Genomic DNA, 12,424 nt, shown 5'->3' with positions numbered 1-12,424 from the left:
AATTACAAAAGGATCAAGGCTTGCAAGCCGTGTCCTTATTTCTACCCAAACTTTAATAAATATTGACCACACTTGGAGGAATGATCAAAGTCATGTCTTCAGCTGCATAGAGTGCCTGAAAATCTCCCTTCAAAAGTGATGTGCATGGCTTCTGATTTCAGCCACTGCTGGCTGTGGGGTCTTTGTAGAATTATTGATCATTTTTGTAATCCAGTCGCATCTCCTACATCTCTGAAATCAATGTTGGTTTGGGGTTTTTTTTAAGAAAAAATGACCTGAGAGCAGTATTGAGTATGAATGTTTTGGAAAAGCACTGGGGTGACATGCAGGGAGTGTGTTGGGAAACATTAAGCTCATCTACTCTTGATTGCAACCGAGGTTACAACCTTAGATCTGCCTTTAAGACGGGAATGGTTTTTCATGGTGATAATGATCAGTGGGTGTGAAATGGAAAAGATTAGCAGCTGGAGAAGCGTGATGTATTGCTGCAAACTTTTTTCCTTTTTCCTTTTAGATTAAAAGGAACAAACTTCTTTTAAATCGCAGCACTCCTCCTCTGCATGGTTTGTCTAAGGTGTGCCCATGTTACTTGGAGTGACAAACCCAAATGTGTCATAACTGGTGATTGCATGAGAGGGCAAACACTTAATTGATAAAAATGCTGCCATTGACTTTGGTCTTTAATCAGGTCTGTGGATGGAGTCTCTTGTCTAAACTGCCACTTAGGAGCTGTGTAACCTGCAGAGTTTCTCAAGGAGACTTTTTGATAGAGATGAGAGCTCCCACTTCCTAGGCAAAATGTCATGCAACTTAACGAAGTATGAACTTCAAAAGCCTCAAAAAGAATGCATTGACCCTCTCTTAATATAACCTGGGTTTGGGTACAGTAGGTCCTCTTCTGTTAATGAATGAACTACTGCTGTAAATTTCCTAGTGTGTCCTGCTTTAATCTGAAATTGAAAAAAAGGATGATGCTTGTAATATTTTCCTCCCCACTTATATATTCATATAGAATGATGCCCTGCTGAAGTGCACTGTGTATTCCTGAGAAAAACAATTGTAATACCCTCTGATGTTCATGTTTTAATAACACCCCCACCCCACCTTTTGAGTTAATGTTGAAGGATTGAAGAAAAAGATTCACAATACAGAATTTGGAGACTTGTGGCAGCAGTGTCTGTCTCAAGTGCTGTGGCTCCCCGTGTCCCTGAGTGCAGTGAGGTCTTGTACCTGTGTGTGCCTCACATCCAACTTCTTACCGTGGCTGAAATCATCTCAGGTGTCACTTGTGTGTGCTCTGTTGTGTGCTGGACAATTAATGTTCTTCAGAAATCTCTACCAAGGGGACAAAAGGACAAAATTAAATACCTTTATAGTTCTACAGTAAGATGCTGTCATGAGGTTGGCAGCTGTGGTTAAGTTACTTTTCTACTAAAGCAGTATTTATTTGCTTAGTGGCATCTATGGTGACAAAGGCCATTGAGATGCCTGAGTATCTGAGGTCAGTCCAGCAGAAAAAGTAGAACATACCATACATACTTTTGATGTGGGAATTTCTCACGAAAGTGACTGTACAGAAGCCCTGTCTTTGTTTCTCTCAAGGTCCTTAGGCAAGAGGACAGCCAGCCTTGATGTTTAGTTCAGCTCTGTGGTAAGAGGATGTGATAAACCTCTTGTCTTTTATTTGTTGGGTACTTGATTTCTTCTTAATGACAAACTAGTTTTCTGCCCCACCTTCAAGATGTCTTTGAATAATGAATGAGTGAAAGCCTCTAAACACCTTTTACAAATAAAATATTTGCTTGCATTGCTTGTGGAAGAACCTGCTGCTTGGTTGGTTTTAAGAAAGTCAGCTGGGGCGCCTGAATAAACTGATTTTTTTTTTTTTGAGAGGAGCATATTACAGCTTGTCTGGCTCTGCTAATTCTCCAGGCAAAATACTTTCCCCACTAAACTGTGCTTGACCTCATCTTTTAAGTTTTTGTCACTCACATCTTTGATTTAGATTCTTTTCATCCTTCACTTCCCAAACTCCAGTCTACATCATGCTCTCCCTTCTGTGGAAATGGGTGTCTGGCAGCTGCCACCTGAGCTCAGCACCCTCCCCTGGCAAGCTCCCTGCTGCTTCTGGGTTCTGTCATACCCTCAGTGCAGACTTTTGCAGTCTGGTTATTATGAGGCTGGTTGCTTGGCTTGCTCCTCTTAATAGAGGCATTCTCTAGCTCATGAGGTCTGTGTGATGTTAGTATAGGGCTGTTTGTGAAATGGTCACTTTTCCACATTTACTGAAGGCAACTCTGCTTGGAGAAGTCGGACGAGGCTGCCAGACCATCAGCAGCATCTTCCTCCAGGATAAGCTGTTGCTTAAATTGCAGCTCAGATGCCTTTCCTCAACCCCTCTTCCATATTGTCTGAAACTAAAAGTGCTGGATTTGGGTTCAAAGCCATCCTCCTTTCATTATCTATTTGAACTTTTCTTCTGTGATCCTGTTTTGTGGGTGTGAAAGTGCTGGTAAACAATAAACAGTCTGGCTTGAAGTCTGGAGCACTTCTCTGAAATTCTGCCCTTAACTCGCCACTACTTTGCAGCATTACGTGTGAACTTTAATATGACTTGCAGAAGATGCCAGAGCTGGTACAGCTGGTAGGGGTGGGAAAGCACAGACAATGATCTGCTTTTGGGAAGCTGTTAGATTGCTTCCTCCTGTTTTCTGAAACTGCAGAAGGAATCCTTATGTTAACACACTAAGAGTTACATTAAAATCGGGTGAAATAATGTACGTGTATTGGGCTCAGCGTTTGGGATTCATGATTTCTTGTGGTAGCTGGTGAGCAGGGAGTGCCTGGACAGACACTAAGAGATGGTGTCCCATCCCCAGCATCACTGACAGCGTTGCCTCCTCTCCTGTCAGGAGGAATAAGCAATGGTGATCTGCACTTGGGTTTAAGAGAATGAAAATACTCTACAGCTACTTTTCCACTGTGGGATGTATTCTTGCAGAGAATTCAGAAATATTCTTATGTTACCTTTAGAATGACCAAACACGTTTCCCATGTCATTCCTCAGGGTACTTGTCCCTGCTGTATTTCCTGTTACAAAGTGCTGGCAGTCATTTTGTTCGGCTAGAGGCACTTCTGACAGCACACCTGATGTGAGAGCTGTGCTCATGAAGACGTTGATTTCATGAAGCCAAAATTTCACACAGCCTCTCAAATCCCCTGCACTCAGCCTGCAGTGCTCCCCGTTGCTTCCAAAGGCTGTTCTAGATGTAGTCTCCCGGCAAGTGCTCATCCTCTGCCTGGCTCAGTAAAACAATTCCATATCGTGCTAAAGTAGAAAATAACTGTGAATCACTGTAGCTCGATGCTGTGCAGTGCCATCAAGTGGCAGTTCTGTCTCAGGACGCATTTTCAGGGTTGCCTGTGTTTGTATTGATGTTTCAAAGTGTTTCTTTTAAACATTAGAAAAGTTTCACCTGTCTGCAGTTGTTGGGTGGGTTGCTTCTTCTTAATGGTTTCTGTTCTCTAATGGCAAAAATGTCACTTTAAAAAGTGCCTCAGTCATTGCAGTAGCTCTAAGCACTGTAGCTGTGAAAAATTTAAAGACTGGCAAGGATATTTTGCATCTGGCAGGAAAATGAGTGCTCTGGAACACACTGAGCTCTGTCTCTGAAGGTTTTGCTGTACTGTAGAGGAGGCTGAAGTACCAGGAAAAAGCCATCCTTTGGCTCTCTTCTGCTTTTGGCTCTTAGTGTTCAAACCTGATTTTTTTTTTGGTTTTCTTTAAGACACTTCAAGGCTATTTGTGAAAATACTTCAGTGGTAGGAGATTGCTTCTAATAATATGTCATCATATGTACTTTATCTTCCAGGAATTGTGACTGTCTCCATCTCTCTGGTGCCAAGAGAGTAGCTGGATTTCTCTTAGTCACTGCACACATTCAGACTGCCTGCTCTTGCTCCTAAGCACTGCAATTTTGTTGTTATTGCTAGATGGGCAATTAGTAGGAAATACTATCAATCACTCAAGCAGCTGGTTATAAAATTACCTGGTTTGGTTCTCGTAAATGTAATGAAGAACAGAAGAGGCTTTAGGATGAGGCCAGAGCAGGACATTCACATCAATTTGGGTGTGTTTTCTAGGAACTGATTGAAATAGTTTCCAGAATTTCAGAAAAAAGCCTAAAAGTAAGATCAGTACTTGTTGTGGAAACTGGATGGTACTGGAGAGGACATTCTGCAGCAAAGAAGTTTCCCCTTGTCTTTTGCCTTGTCTTCATGTTTATTGCAACATTGCATGGAGACTTGCATGATTTAAAGGTTAACCCCAATGTGGCACTGCTTTTGTGTACCTCCACACCTCCTCTTGCTCTGTACCAGAGCTGTACAGGGCTTGTGGTGAAAGGGGCTTGGGGTTACTGTCACTACTTGCTCATTCAGATAGTACAGGCCAGAAGGTGCACAGTTCTTTAAGTGGATAGCCTGGCTAACACTAAACTGCCTGAATAAATGAAAATTAAATCAATATTTTCTTTACTATACTGCCAAATTCACCAAAACAGTGAAGTTCCCATTGCAGTTTTTCTCTGGATGTTTACATTTAATACAAAAGGGTGAACGGCACTTTTCTTATCCTTCCTGTTTTTCTCCTTGATTTTGCTGCTAATTTTACTATTAATTTTATCATGTTTTCCTTTGTGCTAAAAATTTTCAGAAGTGACCTTGGCTGTTTGGTTTTGTGAGGGCTGTCTGTGTGCAGCACAGGCTGGCGCCGAGCTGATGCACTGTGCATGCTCCGAGCGAGTGCTGCAGAACACGTGGAGCCCTATGCTAAGGCAGGGATGCAGCTAAATGAGCTATTAGCAGCCCAATCTAATAACCTGCCTGGCTCTGGGTAGCAGAGTGGCATGTCAGGAAGATCTCTGCATGAAGATAAATCATGTGTCTCTTTCAGCACTGATGAGATCCTGTTGCTTTGATGGATTTCTGCTGGCAGTCTGTAGAGATCTCCTTTGAGCTGCGTGGATTGATATGTGTGTAATAGTTATAATAGCATCTTGACACTCAGTAAAGACTCATCTTTGAGATGATTGATTTGGAGACTGACAGGGACATGCTCTGTCAAAGGATGTGGGGCACTAATAAAGGATTTCTTGAAGCATACCCATTTTCACAGGAGTTTGTGCTGCTCTCACTGGTTCAGAGTAGGAAATCCACCCCTTGCTCTTCTCAAACCTTTTATCTCTCTGCAAACAAATCCTGCTGCAGGAGTAGACACCTGGACTGGCTGGGGTCGTGGTTGTGGCTGTGAGCTGGTGTTAATAAGTCAGCCCTAACAATGTGGGCTCTGCAGACAGGCAAGTTGAGGGTATTCATGACGTTTTTTAGCACAGGTCACACTCAGGATGGATCCATGAGAGCCAGCTTGGACCTGGAGGCAACAGCTCAGGGCTATCTATCATAAATGTCCTTGTTTTCCCACAAATTCTTTTTGCCCGAAGAGTCTTGAATAAATGGTATTTTGACTCTGCATCCCTACTTGTGTCAACATTTTATCCATCAATGTACCAAGCTAATCTTATTTTTGGACCAAATTCTTTTTCACCTTTGAGGGAAGAAAGTAGTGGAGAGAAGAAAAGTTATTTTGTCTCTGTGTCAGTGTTTCAGTCATGGCTTTGTGGCTAGCATTGGAAGAGGAGATGACTTGGCTCAGTGCAGTGTTAATGAAATATGGAAGGTATCACCTCGATTTGCTCTGTGGGCTGGCAGAAAAATGCGTGCCATCATTCTGCTCTTTTGGTGGCCTGCGGGCAAGACAGAATGGTCTGTGATTGTATTTTCCAAAGAATGAGAGAGTGCTTTGCAAAATCTGGGTTTCTCATCACAGAGGTGCTCAGTATCTGTGCTGTTAACCTGAAACCTTTCACTGGTAGAAATAATAGTACTGCTGTTAATTTAAAAAGGAAATAAGGTTAGGTCTGGAGATCGATTTTTTTTTTTTTTTTTTTAATTTATTTATTTTATTTAAACCACAGGAGTCATTCTTGTTTTCTTCTTTTGTGTGGGTGGGTTGATTTTTTTTTTTAATTAGGAAAACTTCTCTGTTTCATGCTTTAAGATCAAGGAGTTTGAAGTCATTGACTATGAAAAAGGACACAATCTGCCCCAAAACTTGGCAGCTTGCCATTCTATTTATTTCTGGAGTCTTTCCCTGAAGGTTTTATCTGCAGGAGTTTGCAACACTCCACCCCAACGACATCCATCTTTCTCCATGCTCCTGACCCAGGTCACTGCCTTTATCATGGGGGATATCTCCAGGCGAGGAGGGATTTCTAGAGCTGCACATGTTCAGGCAGATTTCACAGCCCTACCTTTGTTCCTGGGGCCTGGAGTTCTGCGGAATAAACTCTGTTTGATGTGATTTTTTTTTTTCCCCCCCACTAAGTGCTCCTCTCAGTCAATCCATAGTGGTGAAATTGAGGATGTCTGTAATGATTGCTGTTATCTCACTGTAGCAGATACCTCTGACCTCCTCCCATGGTCCATCCCTTTTCTATCCATGTGCTGGGAGCTTGCAGGCTAAATGGCCACATCTGGGAAAGGGGGTGGATGTTTCAGGCTGCAGCACTGGGATCCACTGACAAACTCACCCCGTGCCAGGACAGAGATGGAAGGGGACTCAGCTGGATGTTTTGGAGGTAGGACCCATCCCCAGATGCTGCCCCTCAAGGGTGAGCTGTTCATCTGTTAACCTGGGAATAGCAACCTGGAAGAGTTCGTTGGATATAGGTTATTTTCTTGCCATGGAAGAAGAGCATCCTGTGGTTTTCTGAGCCAGCAGTGATAGTGCTGTGTCACAGCTGACTGGCTGGAAGACTTACTCAGACCTGGAAAAACTGGAATCTAAGCTTTTCTCAATCAAAAGGGTTATTCCAGGAGATGAGAGCACTGTCATGTTTGCTCTAAAAATAGTTGCCCAAACCCCCACTTCCTTTTGCAGTCAGGAGCCTGTGTGGCTGCGGCTGGTTTTGTTCTGCGTGGAGATGTCCATGTGTCCTTTCCAGATGTCGTTCTCTGGGGGCTTAAGCACAAGTTTGCACCAACCCAAAGTAACCTTAGATGGGAGGGATCTTCCAGGGTACTCAGCTGAGATATGGGAACTGTCTGGGAGCAAAAGTTTAGTTGCTGATCTTGTTGTGTACTGCCAGAGGTAGATAGTAATGGATCAATGAGCATCTAAACAATCATATTGTCCTTTTTTCCTTAGTTGATGAATTCTGTTACGTTTTATAAAAGTGCCTTCCAGTTGCCTTTTCCATGCTCCAGCTGCTTTCAGACTCCTCTGCAATTCTCAGTTTGAGGTGGAATGGTCTCAACTTTCCCTTTGATTTTGTCTAGCTTCATTATTGTTGGTGCTGCACACTTTCCAAAGAAAATGTCAGGTGATTGAAAAGCCAGCTGTTCTTTTAAAAGCCATTTGGATGAAAAGTACTTGGTGTGTTTGAGCCACAATTCCCATTTCATTGGTGGGAAAACTCAAAGCACAGGGATGTGAAAGGATTTGCCTCATGCTGGAATTACAGCCTGATCCTGTGTACTCTCTGTCAAGCAGTAGCTGGGGTAACAGCAAGTCCAACTCCATCTAAAAATGAATAAATAAAGGTGCCAATGAGCCTGAACTGAAGGAGGAGGAGGAGGAAGAAACCCCAGCTGTGATTTTGGGCTGTGCTGGGTACAGTGAAGCTCTCCTGGGAGCTGTTTAGGGCTTCCCAAAGGGGAAGAAGCAAAAAATGCAATAAAGCAGTGACTCAACAAGGGCCTGATTCATGTTATGAATAGAGGAAACAAAACAAAACTTGTTACAGGGGCAGGTTACATTTACTCATGTAATCCAGCCTCTTTAATAAGGCATCATAGCCCCAAAATCTACAACTCTTAGAAGGAAACAGTGGGTGGAAGGTTCCTTACCTTCATGTGAAGCTCTAACCCATGCAGTAGGTTTTTGCTGCATGAGAAGACAGCCACAGTTTGCTGTCAATGGTCAGCAGTAATTTGTGCATTTTGCTTTTCTGGGTAGAACAAATTAATGATTACTGGTTGTTGGTGTTTTCTCATTAAAAGCAGAATGTTAAAGTATCACATGAGTGCTGCAGTATTGCCATCTAATGCACATTTCATTCTCATAAGTATTTTTGGATTCTGTGTGTGGAGGTCAGAGTGGGTGGTTAATGGCTTAAAATGTTCTTTAAAATTCCCAGTATGAGCCGTGGGGAAACCAGCTTAGAAATCACACGTTTCAGATGCAAAAATACAGCTTGCCTTTTTTGTGGTGTGGTTTGTTTTTTTTTTTTTTTTTTAATTTCTTGTTTGTTTTCAGAAATGTGAACATTTGTTAGCCAGCATGTTAAGAATATTTTTTTCCTTTTTCAGTCTGTTGTTGACAAGTGTACCTGTTTCTGGTAGAGCTGATATCCCTTGGGGAACCCTCCCTACTGCTGATTAAACTCTTTTCATCTTGAAGTCTGGAATTCTGCATTTGCCAGGGCTGTTTTCATGGTCCCAAATGATGACCAATTCCCCCAAACCAGACATATTTCCAGAGCCACAAGTGGAAAAGAATTATGTCTTTACATGCTTAAAACAATTACTTCCTTTTGGAGGGTGGATAGTGTTTTTGAGGTGATAACATAAGTGATCTTAATTCTTTTGAGCTTAAAGATTTTATTCACTTCATTGTCACTTCCAAATATTGCTGAGGTCATCTATTAAAAAAGAAAAGCCTTTGAAGGTAAATAGTCCATTTTAACAGGCTTGCTCTGAGTTGTTTGTGCGTTGCCTAGGCACAATCCACATGCATTTACTTGCAGTGTTGGAAAAACTGATACCTAAAAAGGTGGAGTTGTGCTAATGCCAGCAAATTATCCTGACAAACAGGTGCCTGTTTAGATAGTTTTGGGGTTTAGTTCTAATAACAGCATTTGGGCCTTTTTAAAGATAATTGTATTTCTGCTGCCTTACTAAGCCAAAACTTCAGAGATGGGCCACTCTAAAATCCCTTTGTGAGTTGTTTTTTAGTTCAAGGCTCAAGGTCAGGCTTGGCTTTTCCAGTTCACCTGTCCTGTGGTGAGGCAGACCTTCCCTCTCCCTTCAGTTTGGAGAAGGGAATATGTGTAGAGGAAAGAGCCACATCCACCTTCTTTACATCCCGTTACATTTAAGACCAGGGATTTTTCAGATCCAAACAAGGGACAGAGTGGCCTCTTTCATGAATGGACCAAGATGGAATGTTTTCATTTCCAATGGGCTTTAAGCCAAGTAAATATTAGTTGATCCAAAGTAGTTTTGAAATTAAATTATTCTTATTTGTTGGAGCATTCCAGAGAACGGCTTTGATCTGTCTGTACTTTCACCAAAGGGATATTGGCAGGCTGGCCTCCCATTTCTAGCCATTTGGGATGAAAGAAGGGTTATAATAACCACCTTGTGTGGCAGTGATACTGAACAGATGACATTTTTTGGACAATATTAAATGAATAAAGGTAAACATACTTCAATTAAAATGTTTTTGGAGGCTGAATGCAATAGGGCTGTTGGAAAGTCTTGTATGTGGGTTGGACGAATTTGGCTGCATTTGTAACTGATTTTCTTCAACTCCAAAAATCTTGGAAAGAGAGGGGTTTGTTTGTTCTGTGCGTTATTTCCTTTCCAAATAAATACATTGTTTTAATAACTTAAAAATCAAATTAGAATTGGCAGTGAACATTGAAATTGTCAGTAACTGGGAGATAGAGAGATATGTTGAAGAAAGAGGGTCTTCTGCTTCTGGGATCTGGAATCACATCAGCACAGTGACCTGTAGGAGGCACAGGGACTGAGTTAGCTCAGGTGACACCTGTAAGTAAACTGTAGCACACAGCAGTTAAGTGACACATTATCAGTCTTACCAAAGATATTTGGAGACAACTTAAAAATTAAAGTAAAAAAATCCAGTAAATAAGATGCTCAGTGTTCCACAGTCTTTGCTGAAGTGTCCTCTAGAAGAGGTGGGAGCAGGGTGGTAGAGACCCTCCCACCATGGATTGCTGCTTAGACACTGCTGAAGAGCCTTTTAAATTGATACCAGCTGATGATAATTTGTGCTCCCCCTAGACTTAAACAATAACTGAAATGAACTGAATTAAAATCTAAGGAGTGGAATGAGTTGGTTGGAAAGATCTGTTGGCAGTCACTGGTCTGACCACCTTCCCCCTCCAAAATTAGGTCAGGTATCTAAATAAGAAGTTCAGCTATATGTCTAAGTTCTAGCTTAGATTTCAGGTTATGTGGAACCTCTGGTGTTGAGGTTTCTCTACATGTATTTACTAAGTTTCCTGTAAATAACAAAATATACAAATTGTCTTTTGCAATACTGATGCAAATTAAATTGCTTTCCCTAGAAATCCGAGTAGTTTGCATGGATAGACAGGTGTCCTCTCACAAAAACTCTATGTCAATTTGCTTTGATTTCACAAAAATTAGACCAGCTGTACTTGATTTCTGAGTTAAATAAAAGAAAAATCCCTTTTAACAGATAGCATGTTAAACACTCAGTGCTGTTGGTGAGTGTTCTGAAGTGTCACCTGTATTTTAAATCTGTTTAAGTACTGTGTATGTTCTTGCCTTAAGGGAGAAACAGTTTGAACAAAGACATAAAAACCAAAGCACAAAGGGTTTTTAGGTTAAAACTTGTGCTTTTGTTTTTTTGAACATCAGCTCAAATCTGGATCCATTTGCTTGAAATGGAATATTTAGTTTTCAACTCAGTATGTGAACTGGTCATGCTTGAATTTAAAGCCTGATTTATTTCTTTTTGCACCTGTTTTTGTTTTAACACTGTCTCTATACAAGAGAGACTTTTGCTGTATGGTTCCTTCCTCCCCAGCTGGAATTCTGGTCTGATATTATCGCGTGAGACCTTCCTAAAATTTACATTTGTAACTCTACAACCTCTGAAAATGCAAAATACACTCACTGCTCTGTTAAGCTTTTTTTTTTTTTTTTTTTTTAATATATGGTTTTCTTTCCTGGGTTACAGCACTGACCCACATATTTCAGTTTAAGACCAGTGGCTGGTTGTGTACTTGCCCTGCAAAATCTTGTTTTTATAAAACAAGGTGCAGTCCTGCCCCTGGCAAGAGGTGCCAGATGGGCTGGATCAGAGGAGAACTGGACATAAACTGGAGGTGGAAGCGTAAAAGGAGCTGAGGGAGAAAAGAGGGAGATGTGAGGCTGAGCGTGGGAAGCGATGCTAACGCGGGACGGATGTACGGGAGGGCCTGGAAGTCTGGGAATTTTCTGCAGTAGTTGTATTTGACAAAGAGAAGGGATGAACTCAGTCATATTAATGGGGAGGTTTTAAAGGAAATGACATGTGTATACTCTTGAATATGCAAATCAGAATTGCATAATCTGCAGTAATAATAATAATACTACTAAAATCTTTTCCAGATTGGCAGCTGTAACCATATGCTCAGTGGGGTGGTGGCAGAGAGCTGGCAGCCACAGCTGCAGCGTAAAACTGGGGCATCCACCTGGTTCTGATCTCGACAGAAAAGGGACAGAAGGTCACATCACAGACTGTTGTTCTCAGTGTCTCGTAGTTTATATAAATTTTTCAGGCTGATAAACGAAGTATGGGGAGACCCCAGAGGCATTTAAAAGATGTGTAGATGTGGCACTTGGGGACATGGTTTAGTGATGGGCTTGACAGTGCTGGGCTAACAGTTGGACTTGATGATCTTGGAGATCTTTTCCAACCTAAATGAGTCTATGATTTTTTTCATCAAATGAAAATGCTTCACTTAGTTCTGCAGTAGTTGTAAGCCATCCTCTTTCCTTGCTTTCCCTTCCCTATGGAAAACTGAAGTTGGTTCATATTGCCCTTGCTCCTTTCCATGCAGATGTAGGAATTTCAGATGTATTTACTGTACCCTTTGCTGGGTTAACTGTCTTAACCATGTGTGCCCTTTATAATTTTTCCTGAGAGCAGAGATGAGCTAAATGATAAAATATGCTGAGATACTGAAATAAACCCTCCATAATACTAAGCAGGAGAGTTCAACCACCAGATCATGAGAGGTTTTTTTCTCAAAGCTTGAAGAACTGCTGTTTTTGCTAACACACAGAGCTTTTCACCAAGGCATGAGCTTATAGATGAGTGAGAAGAGCTACCACTGTCTGTACCACCACAGTTACTGTTTCTTTGTAAGGAAGGTGGAAAAAAAATCTTAGTGGATATAAAACTTTGGTATCTTTGTGTGTTGATGGATTGTGGATGAGAGATGCGTTCAGTGATCAAGTTGGAATTATGGATGCAGTGCTAGATTGGACAGGGGAAATGTGAACACTCAAGCAGGAGTTAGGGAATTTTTTCAACTTTCTGAAG

The 12,424-nt window shown here is 41.5% G+C and overlaps 1 protein-coding gene across 5 annotated transcripts in view; it reads left to right on the top strand.

Annotated features, from left to right (window-relative positions):
- AKAP13 (A-kinase anchoring protein 13) overlaps positions 1–12,424 on the top strand; it is a 184,149-nt gene that overhangs the window by 38,619 nt on the left and 133,106 nt on the right. The gene's annotated exons all lie outside the window — the stretch shown is intronic.

Source organism: Corvus brachyrhynchos, unplaced genomic scaffold (assembly GCF_000691975.1).
Source record: "Corvus brachyrhynchos isolate BGI_N302 unplaced genomic scaffold, ASM69197v1 scaffold97, whole genome shotgun sequence".
NCBI classification, from domain to species: Eukaryota; Metazoa; Chordata; class Aves; order Passeriformes; family Corvidae; genus Corvus; species Corvus brachyrhynchos.
This window is presented reverse-complemented; position numbering and strand designations above follow the sequence as displayed.